Source organism: Carya illinoinensis, chromosome 7, assembly GCF_018687715.1.
Source record: "Carya illinoinensis cultivar Pawnee chromosome 7, C.illinoinensisPawnee_v1, whole genome shotgun sequence".
Taxonomy (NCBI): domain Eukaryota; kingdom Viridiplantae; phylum Streptophyta; class Magnoliopsida; order Fagales; family Juglandaceae; genus Carya; species Carya illinoinensis.
In genome coordinates, this window is record NC_056758.1 from 17,751,689 (window position 1) to 17,760,647 (window position 8,959).

Here is an 8,959-nt window from a genome sequence, read left to right on the forward strand (position 1 = left end):
TAGAGAAGTATGGGGTGAGCAAGTGCTGGCGCGCAAGTATTATGTACAAGAACTAAAGAATGGAGGCACAAAAATTCACATTGCTAAAAATACGAGAAGTGAAGAAAAGATTGTAACACCCAGAACCTTCAAGTTCCAAGATTGGGAAAGTTAAGATTACACTAGGATTAGAGTTTCTAGTTTTAGAAAATAAACTTAGACTTAACCCAACAAATGGGCCAAGCCCATTAAAGGGTCCACATGAGTAAGCCTTCTAGGTTAGTACAAACCTACTATTTTAAAAAATAAAAATAAAAAAATAAAAAAAAAATAAAAAAACTCTTAATCCAAGCATAACACTTTTACAAATACAATTTCTAGTTGAAGTATAACTCACAATCTAAATGAAACTCCAAGGGGTGTAATCGGTTAGATCCGGTCATTACATAGGGGGTTTTTAGACCAGATCGCAAATTTCAGTCCACTCACTTTCCACCTCAAAGTTGGACCAGACCATTATTTATCGGTTCAGTAGATTTATTCAGCCCAAATAAATCCAAGACAGTATAAAATCGGCCAACGTACAAAAAAACCCAAAATTACCTTTTAATGTTTATTTCATCCTAACATACGAAAGAATTTAACATTTTTCTTCCATTTTCTTTTCTTAGAACATAAATTAAATGATAAAAATTATATAAAATAATAAAACTAAATTAAGTGAGCTATTTAATGTGAATTATTTAATTAACTCATTAATAAACTTATTAATTATAATTATATTAATGATCTTACTAACTTAGTACTCAAAACTGTGCAAGTTCATCTCTATCCTCACCAAAAAATTAGTTCCCCATTCAAAAGAAGAAGAATTCTTTTTCTGAAAGATGAGTTTCTCCAAATCCTAACATCCTCTCTCTCAAAAACCAGAAGAGCCTCTCTTTTTTTTTTCTACTTCTTGTGCCTCTTCTCCCCCTCAATTTCTTACTAATGACATACTTATATAGGATAGAAAAAAACGATAATGTCTTCATGATTCTCACATAAAAAAAATACCTAAACTTTAGAAATAATCTTGGCAACCACGTATGTGCTTTAGGAATTCGTATTTAAAAATCCTTATTAGAGATAAATTTATAGCCCTTTAAGATATATTTCTAACACATTAAGAATCACATCAATATGATATGTAAGTTAAAATTTATGATTAAAATACTAAAATATATCCAAGATGTCTCCTAGCAAATTTCAGATTTGGACTTCTTGCAGTTTCCTTTTGTAATTTTTTTTCTTTTTTTTCTTGATCCAAATTACTCTCAAACCCATGAAATTCCTCCTTTGAATTTGACTGGGCTTTAACTTGCTCTTTTATAAACTCTGAAATTAAATATAAAAATATGCTTAAGAATATCAAAAAATAAATAGAAACTCAATTCAAGAATACACATTAATTTCTATTATTTCTATTTACATTTTAATATTTTAATATAATAATAAGTATTTAGAGTGCACTTTCAGGCACTCATCACACCCCTACTCATTGCTGGTCCCTAATAATTTTCATGTCAAAACAATGAAAAAGACCAAAGAAAATCACACACAAAGGCCAACAAGTCACACTTTCCAAATTCATATGTCAATCAATCTTAGGAATTCAATAATCCTATCATAAGCAATCCACCTATAGCAATCCATAGAGTATGTATGTGTGTGTTCCAAACTATATCCATCTAACAAGAAGTCCTGACACATGCAACATCATGAACATATCAAGCGAAAGGTTTAGCTCTATAACTCATGGGTATAAAAGTGTTTGGTGTGAGGATTATCTCTATAGAGTTGACAATGGATGTACACACACTCTCATGGGGAATTAGGCAATTATGTACAAGCAACAAGCAAATATTGATCTTATGAGGAACATTAACAAATGAGACTTCTACTACTCTTTCCAAAACCTTACCTAGGATTAGAACGGTCAATACAAAAGGTTATAACGTGGCTTAAGTTCAGGGCTATTTGAAAAAAAGATGAAAATGATTCAAAAACTTTTAAGTACATACAAAGGAAATTTTATAAATATCCTAGTAGACCACACTTCTCACTTGATGTACTATCTCCAACTTTTTAAATTATCGAATACTAATGCTTTTCCTTCTTCTTCCTCTTCCCTTTTCTTTTTCAACAATTTGATGAACAAACACACGTCACTTTGGTATTTTTGTCATTTCTACCCAACCTTGGCTTTTTTTTTCTTCTTCTTTTTTTTTTTTTTTTTTTGCCTTTGAAGCTCATTCAATTGAACACTTTGTAACTTGTACTCTTCTCCTTTTTCTTCTTCTTTTTTAATTAAGAATAATAAAACAAAAGAAAGAAAATGAGAATTCCACACCTAGTATACACTTGGAAGTAAAAAGGGTAGAAAAATCAATATATAGGCTATACTCCAATGTAGAGAGGCATAGATGATGTGGGCATATGAAAAGAAAAAGTTACATGTGTTTATTGGCTCAAAGTTGACTACTAGGTATCTATGATAAAAATGGTTAGCTTGAAAGGCTCAAACGTTGATCCTAAGTTGATATTCGTTATATCTCAAGTATATCTACCATTTTACCACAAACCATGTAATGATATTCTTAAAAATAAAAGAGTGTCCAATTCAACAAATCAATGAATGCTTATCACAATTTACTTCATTTGTAGACTTTCAATCCCCTCCAAACTCACATGAATACTTAAGCAAAAGAGTTCTCTAGTTACATGTGTCAAACTACCATCTTACCACAAAGTTTGGATAAGTGCATTAGGGATTCTATGAATATTTCAATAAAAAATCATTATGATGGGTTTGGTAAATTCACGAAGATAGTTATGAATGAGAATGAGTTTTCTGTTGAAAATTTCTTAGTACCATAAAAAAAAAAAAAATTGTGAGGTGCATTGAAACATAAATGATTAACACACTTCTAGCATGTTTGTGAAATTTGAGTATTTTGGTGAAGTATTTGAGCGGAATTGTTTTGTGAAGATTTATTTTCAACCTTAAACATAGAACATGACTTATGATGCATCATATTTTGTTGAAGAGTGAATTGAAACACCAGGATGTGATATTTACAAAAAATGAGAATTAATATGATTTATATAGAATGAAGGGCAAGTTTTGAAAGAACATTTTGCACATGCTTACACTTGTAGTGTTCCTCATTAATGTTCATTGATTTAACACTGGAGAAGTAAACTGCAGGACTACCGAGCCATGCCAAAAAAAAAAAAAAAAAAGAGAGAGAAAAGGAATAAAGGCGACTTAGTGAACTTTCCTAAGTAAAAAGGGATAGAAACAGTTACCCAAGACTTTGGGGGTTGAGTGTCCAACCTTTAAAAACAGAGCTGGCGTGAAAACTGCTAGTCTCTTGGGCTTTGAGGTAGTTAGAATCAGTAATGATTAATCTTAAGGTTGAAAAATCCTATGATAAATCATGTTTATTAGTGAGGAACATACAGAGGTTTAGCCACACACACATATCCAAGTTCTAAGACATTTGCCCTAATTCTATGTGAACAATTGTTGAAACTTTCCTTGTAAATATAACTCCTGGTGTTGAATAGTCACGAATCAAATTTTTGTGAGAATTCAGAATTATGTTGGATTGTTTTTGTTTGAATTTCGAGCTTTATGAAATTTTCATCTCAATTAATTTTTCACTATTTTGCTCAAGAATTAGCAAAAAGTTAGTTGGGGGGTGTGATTGAGCTGAAATATTGCATGTTTTAGCTATTTAAAACCAATATATTTTAAATTCTTCATGACACTATTATTGGTTTTAGATAAAAAAATGATTAATAAGAATAAATACGAGTTGTGATTTTTAATTGATTGATATCATGTTTATGCTTAATTATGATTTAATGAGACAATATTTCCTCACATATATAGTCTGTTTTTGATAATTTATTTTTAAGTTTTATTTCTTTCTTCTTATTTTCAGTTTAAATAAAATTCAAAAGAGATCCGGTTGGAACTTATGATAAAAAATGCATACTAATTGAGAGGAAGCTTGGCAGCTGAAAAGGAAGACACAAAATAAAGAATCAATGGTTATTTTCTCCCTTTGATCATTCAAGATGCATGTGACTCATTCACTGTATTCGAAAATCACAATGAATCAAGACGAGTATATAGATAATCAAAATATCCAATAATAAAATCTTTCAATCAATCAAGCTCGCAAAATAGATTTTTCGTGGATTCGGAAACAATATTTAAATCATTAAACTTCACCTCTAACCTTAGTATGAAAATTTAGCCAAACATATTTATTACAAATATTATAGAAATCGCATAAGCATTCTCCATTAAATAACTAACACAATAAATACTAAGCAATAACTTAGAAACAACAAAATCTGAAATCCAATTGATACAGAGGAATAAAGCTCACGATAAAACAGAAATTGAAATTAAAAGATATTCATCAAGAAGAAGATGCAGCCCCACCATATGCCAAACGAAAAACATGAAGAAGCAAAAAATAAAACTCCAACCACTTCATCTCCACGTTAAACTCAAGCTTCAATCTCATCATGTTCCTTTCTCCACCAAAATAAATCCCATCCAATTAGATTACTCCAGCCGGCCTACACATCTCCAAGAAAGAAATATTTCCAGCCGTCTCCCCTTAACTCCAGCCAATTCCTATCTCACTTGGTTGAAAATTCTGCACCAACTCCTCTCTCCAATTCTCTCAACTCCCCACCTATCCCTTTCACTCTACACTTTAGCTAATTCCTTTCAACCCCTTCTCTCTCTTTCCGTGTCTCTTCCCTCACTTAACTCTCTCAATCCGTCCTCCTTCACTTCTGAACTTACCTCTTTTTATAGCAGAAAAATCAATAGCCGAACATCCACTTGCCTCTTGAAGAATCATTTAATTGGTTGTTTTCTCTAATCTTGCACCCACCGATTGGTCCCTCTCTTCACACGTATCTCTAGCTCCAAACTCATACACCGATACCTCTCTCCCTTCTTTTACTTCCAGAATTTCTTTCACTCACCTGCACTTCACTTTTCATTAAAATACAAAGACACCTCTCATCACTTTCCAGCACAACACCAAGGCACCTCACTTCCTTCTTTCTTTTCAGCACATGTCAACTCTTTGTATGACTTTAATGTTGCACCCTCAAAATTTCAAGCCTCCGTGAGTTTTGTTCAACCATGAGTCACATGCATCTTGAATGATCAAATGGAGAAAATAACCATTGATTCTTCATTTTGTGTCTTCCTTTTCAGCTGCCAAGCTTCCTCTCAATTAGTATGCATTTTTGATCATAAGTTCCAACCGGATCTCTTTTGAATTTTATTTAAACTGAAAATAAGAAGAAAGAAATAACACTCAAAAATAAATTATCAAAAACAGACTATATATGTGAGGAAATATTGTCTCATTAAATCATAATTAAGCATAAACATGATATCAATCAATTAAAAATCACAACTCGTATTTATGCTTATTAATCATTTTTTTATCTAAAACTAATAATAGTGTCATGAAGAATTTAAAATATATTGGTTTTAAATAGCTAAAACATGCAATATTTCAGCTCAATCAATGAGTACGCATGTAAAAATGATGCACATGTGATGTAAAAAACTGACACATGAAAATATGTCACAGAGTTCCAACAAGTATTTTAAATACTAAATTTGCACCACCACCTCTCAACTTAAATGAAATATTGTCATCAATATTTAAGAATCAAAATTGAATGAGGAGTAACTAAAAGGGGTAAAATACACCTGATGATTGACGAGAGTAGCTCGCTAAGCACCAAAGATGGTAACCTGAAATGATGAAATAAAAATATCCTGTAAACAAAAATAAAATAAAAAACAATAGCAAACAAAAAGGAAAGGAAAGAAAATAATAAAAAACACAAATAAAACAAAACAAGCAAAACAAATAAAAAAAAACATATCTGCATGGTTTGGTCAAGGTTGATAGACCGGATCCTCAAGTAGAATACCTTCCACTCCCGGAACTTGCTTATCAATTAATACTTTAAGGTGCTAACCATTTATTTTAAAGATCCGACCATTCTTAGAATCTTATATTTCTACTACCCCATTTGCAAAAATATTTTTCATTACAAAAGGACTAGTCCACCTAGACCGAAGTTTTCTTGCATGCTTATAGAGTTTAGAATCATATAAGTGTACTTGTTTATTAGGCTTAAATGTATTCTTAAAAATATTGTTATCATGAAACGCTTTCATTTTAACCTTATAGATTTTAAACTTATGTAAATGTTTCAATTTCATTCTTGGTGTTTCAATACTTGGAGGAATCTAATTTTCAATTTTTTTATGCAACTCCTCAAATTTCAATTTCCAAGCCAGTGTGCCATAATCCTGAGTTTTATAAAAAAAACACAAATATGAACAATATCAAATAAATCACTAATAGTATTAAACTCAGAATTAACAAGTGAATATTCTAAGGGATCAAAATTATGAGTTATGTGAACTCTTTTGTCTATGAGTATATCAATTATGTACGTTTGGTGGCACTTGTCATCTATTGGTTGTTTCTCAATATGGAAAACGTTGACCTCCATGGTCATGCTTTTAAAAGATAGTTTTATCAACCCATTCATGTGATTTGTAAGTGTATTAGTTGTAGTAAGAAAATGTCTACCTGATATGAGAGGAACCTTAGAGTTAGACTCAACAATCGACTGAGTGTCCAAAAACCTTAGAGTTGGATCAAAACATACTCAACTATCCCTCTCGGTTTTTTAACTGAACAATCAGTCAATTGAAGCACAACAGAAGTAGGCCTAATTTCACCCAAACTAAGTTACAAATAAATGGAATAAGGTATCAAATTAACAACAGCTCCTAAATCTAGCAAGGCTCATCCAAAGTCAAGATTCTCAATATTACATGCAATCGTTGGACAACTAGGATCCTTGTACTTAGAAGGAATTCACTACTCAATTAGAACACTAACTTGCTCTGTCAGAAATACTGTCTTCTTAACATGGTTCTTCCTCTTAACTGTACACAAATCTTTAAGAACATTTATACAAGAAGGAACTTGTTTAATAACATGCAAAAGATGGAGGTTATTTTTACTTGCTTGAGGTTCTCTAAGATTTCATTACTAGGATCCAAAGTTCACTTATTCAGTTTTCAAACTTGAGAAAATGGTACTTTATCTGGGCTCTTTATCAGTTCGCCTTCCTTAGATAGCTCGACACAACACTACTATTACTTTCATCCTCTTTAATATCATTTGACTTTTCAGTTGTTGGAATATGTAAGGATTTGCCACTTCATGTCATAATGTCATTGACATCTTTCAAATTTTCTTGTGCCATATGTTGACCTTAGGGTGTGGATTGAGCCTGAGAAGGGAACTTGACATGCTCATTCATGCTCGAGTAGCTCATCATCTTGGATACACAACTCTTTATCTCCTTATTTTCTTCAACAACCTATGTAATCAAATATTCAAACTTTTGATTAGTTTTATTATATGACTCAATAAAAGTATGTAAAGTATCTTCTAAGGGGCTCCTAGAGGGTGAAGGTGCATGATATGATCTAGGGTTGCGCAGGCGGCTAGTTTTTACATTTCCAGCTAAAATTGGAGTGATTGTGCCACCCCGAATTATAGGATCAGAAAAATGTGTAAAAGGCTTCTTATACATACCTAAGGCATTACATTGTTTCTCATTCACCCCTCTTATCTCAACAAATTTGGGACACTCTTAAGTGAGGTGATCTACCACACCACACACAAAAAATGGTCCAAAAGACTCTGCATGATTAGTCACATGTGTTGGCTTTAATTTCTTAGTCTTTAACACCTCTAGCTCCCTAGTGAGCATCTCAACCTTAGCCTTTAGGTTATCCTCTTCCTTGAGTTGGTAAATTGCATCACCATTTTGATTTTCAATAGGTTGTGACCGATTTGTATTCTCAGTAACACTAGGTTTAGTTTACGTGTGAGCTTTTTCAGCAAGCTCATTGAGTTATTCTATGGCCCCATCAGAATCTTTCTATAACAACTTACCATTACACATCATTTTCACAAATTGACGCTTTATAGGTGTAAGTCTCTCATAAAAATAGTTCACTGAGTGTCAATTCTCTCACCCATGGTGAGGACACACACTCAACAACTCATTAAATCTCTCCCAAGATTGATACAAAGTCTTACTATTTTTTTGTGCAAAGGTGGAGATTTACCTTTTTAAAGCATTGGTATTATGTTGGAGAGAGTACTTGAGTCATCTCATTCCATGACCCAGTAGATCATGGTTTCAGCAAGTATAGCCAACTCTTAGCTTTATCCTTCAAAGAGAAATGAAAGACTCAAGTCTTACAACGTAATCGGTTGTATTTTGACTATGAAAAGTCGCAACTACTTCTACAAACTCCCTAATGTGCACATATGGATTTTCATTTTCCAAGCTATGAAAAGTAGGGAGTAACTATATCATCCTTGATTTAAAATCCAGTTGATAAGTATTCGCTGGAAATATGATTTATAATGGTGTGGTTGTGCATCTAGGGTGGAGGTAATCCTGAAGGGTCCTAATGGGTTGATCTCCGTATTCACTCAATTCCTCAGAATTAGAAGAATTATCAAACAAATTATTAGAAAAATTAGACTTCTGACTCTAACTCTAACACAGGTCTACAAGCAAACTGACCCAAGGCGTCTCTATACCTATGCATGCAAGGTAGAGAAAAATGTAACACTAAAAAAAATTACAAAAAGAAAAAGAAAATAAAATAAGATGCAGCAAGCCAAAAGAGGGAACAAAGTTATTGCTTTTACAAACTGCTGAAAAGAAAAACTATCTAGAAATTCTTCTACTGTCTCCCCAGCAATCGTACCAAAATTTTATTATACTAAAAAAAATGCGGTAGTTGTAACAAAGTTTTGGAGTGTCGATTTCATAA

General features: G+C 32.3%; 1 non-coding gene across 1 annotated transcript; it reads left to right on the forward strand.

Annotated features, from left to right (window-relative positions):
* The first annotated feature begins 8,143 nt into the window (after positions 1–8,143).
* On the forward strand, positions 8,144–8,251 carry LOC122317633. Its single transcript, XR_006244558.1, has one exon. It is a non-coding gene; the product is annotated as a small nucleolar RNA R71 (small nucleolar RNA).
* Positions 8,252–8,959: the final 708 nt, after the last annotated feature.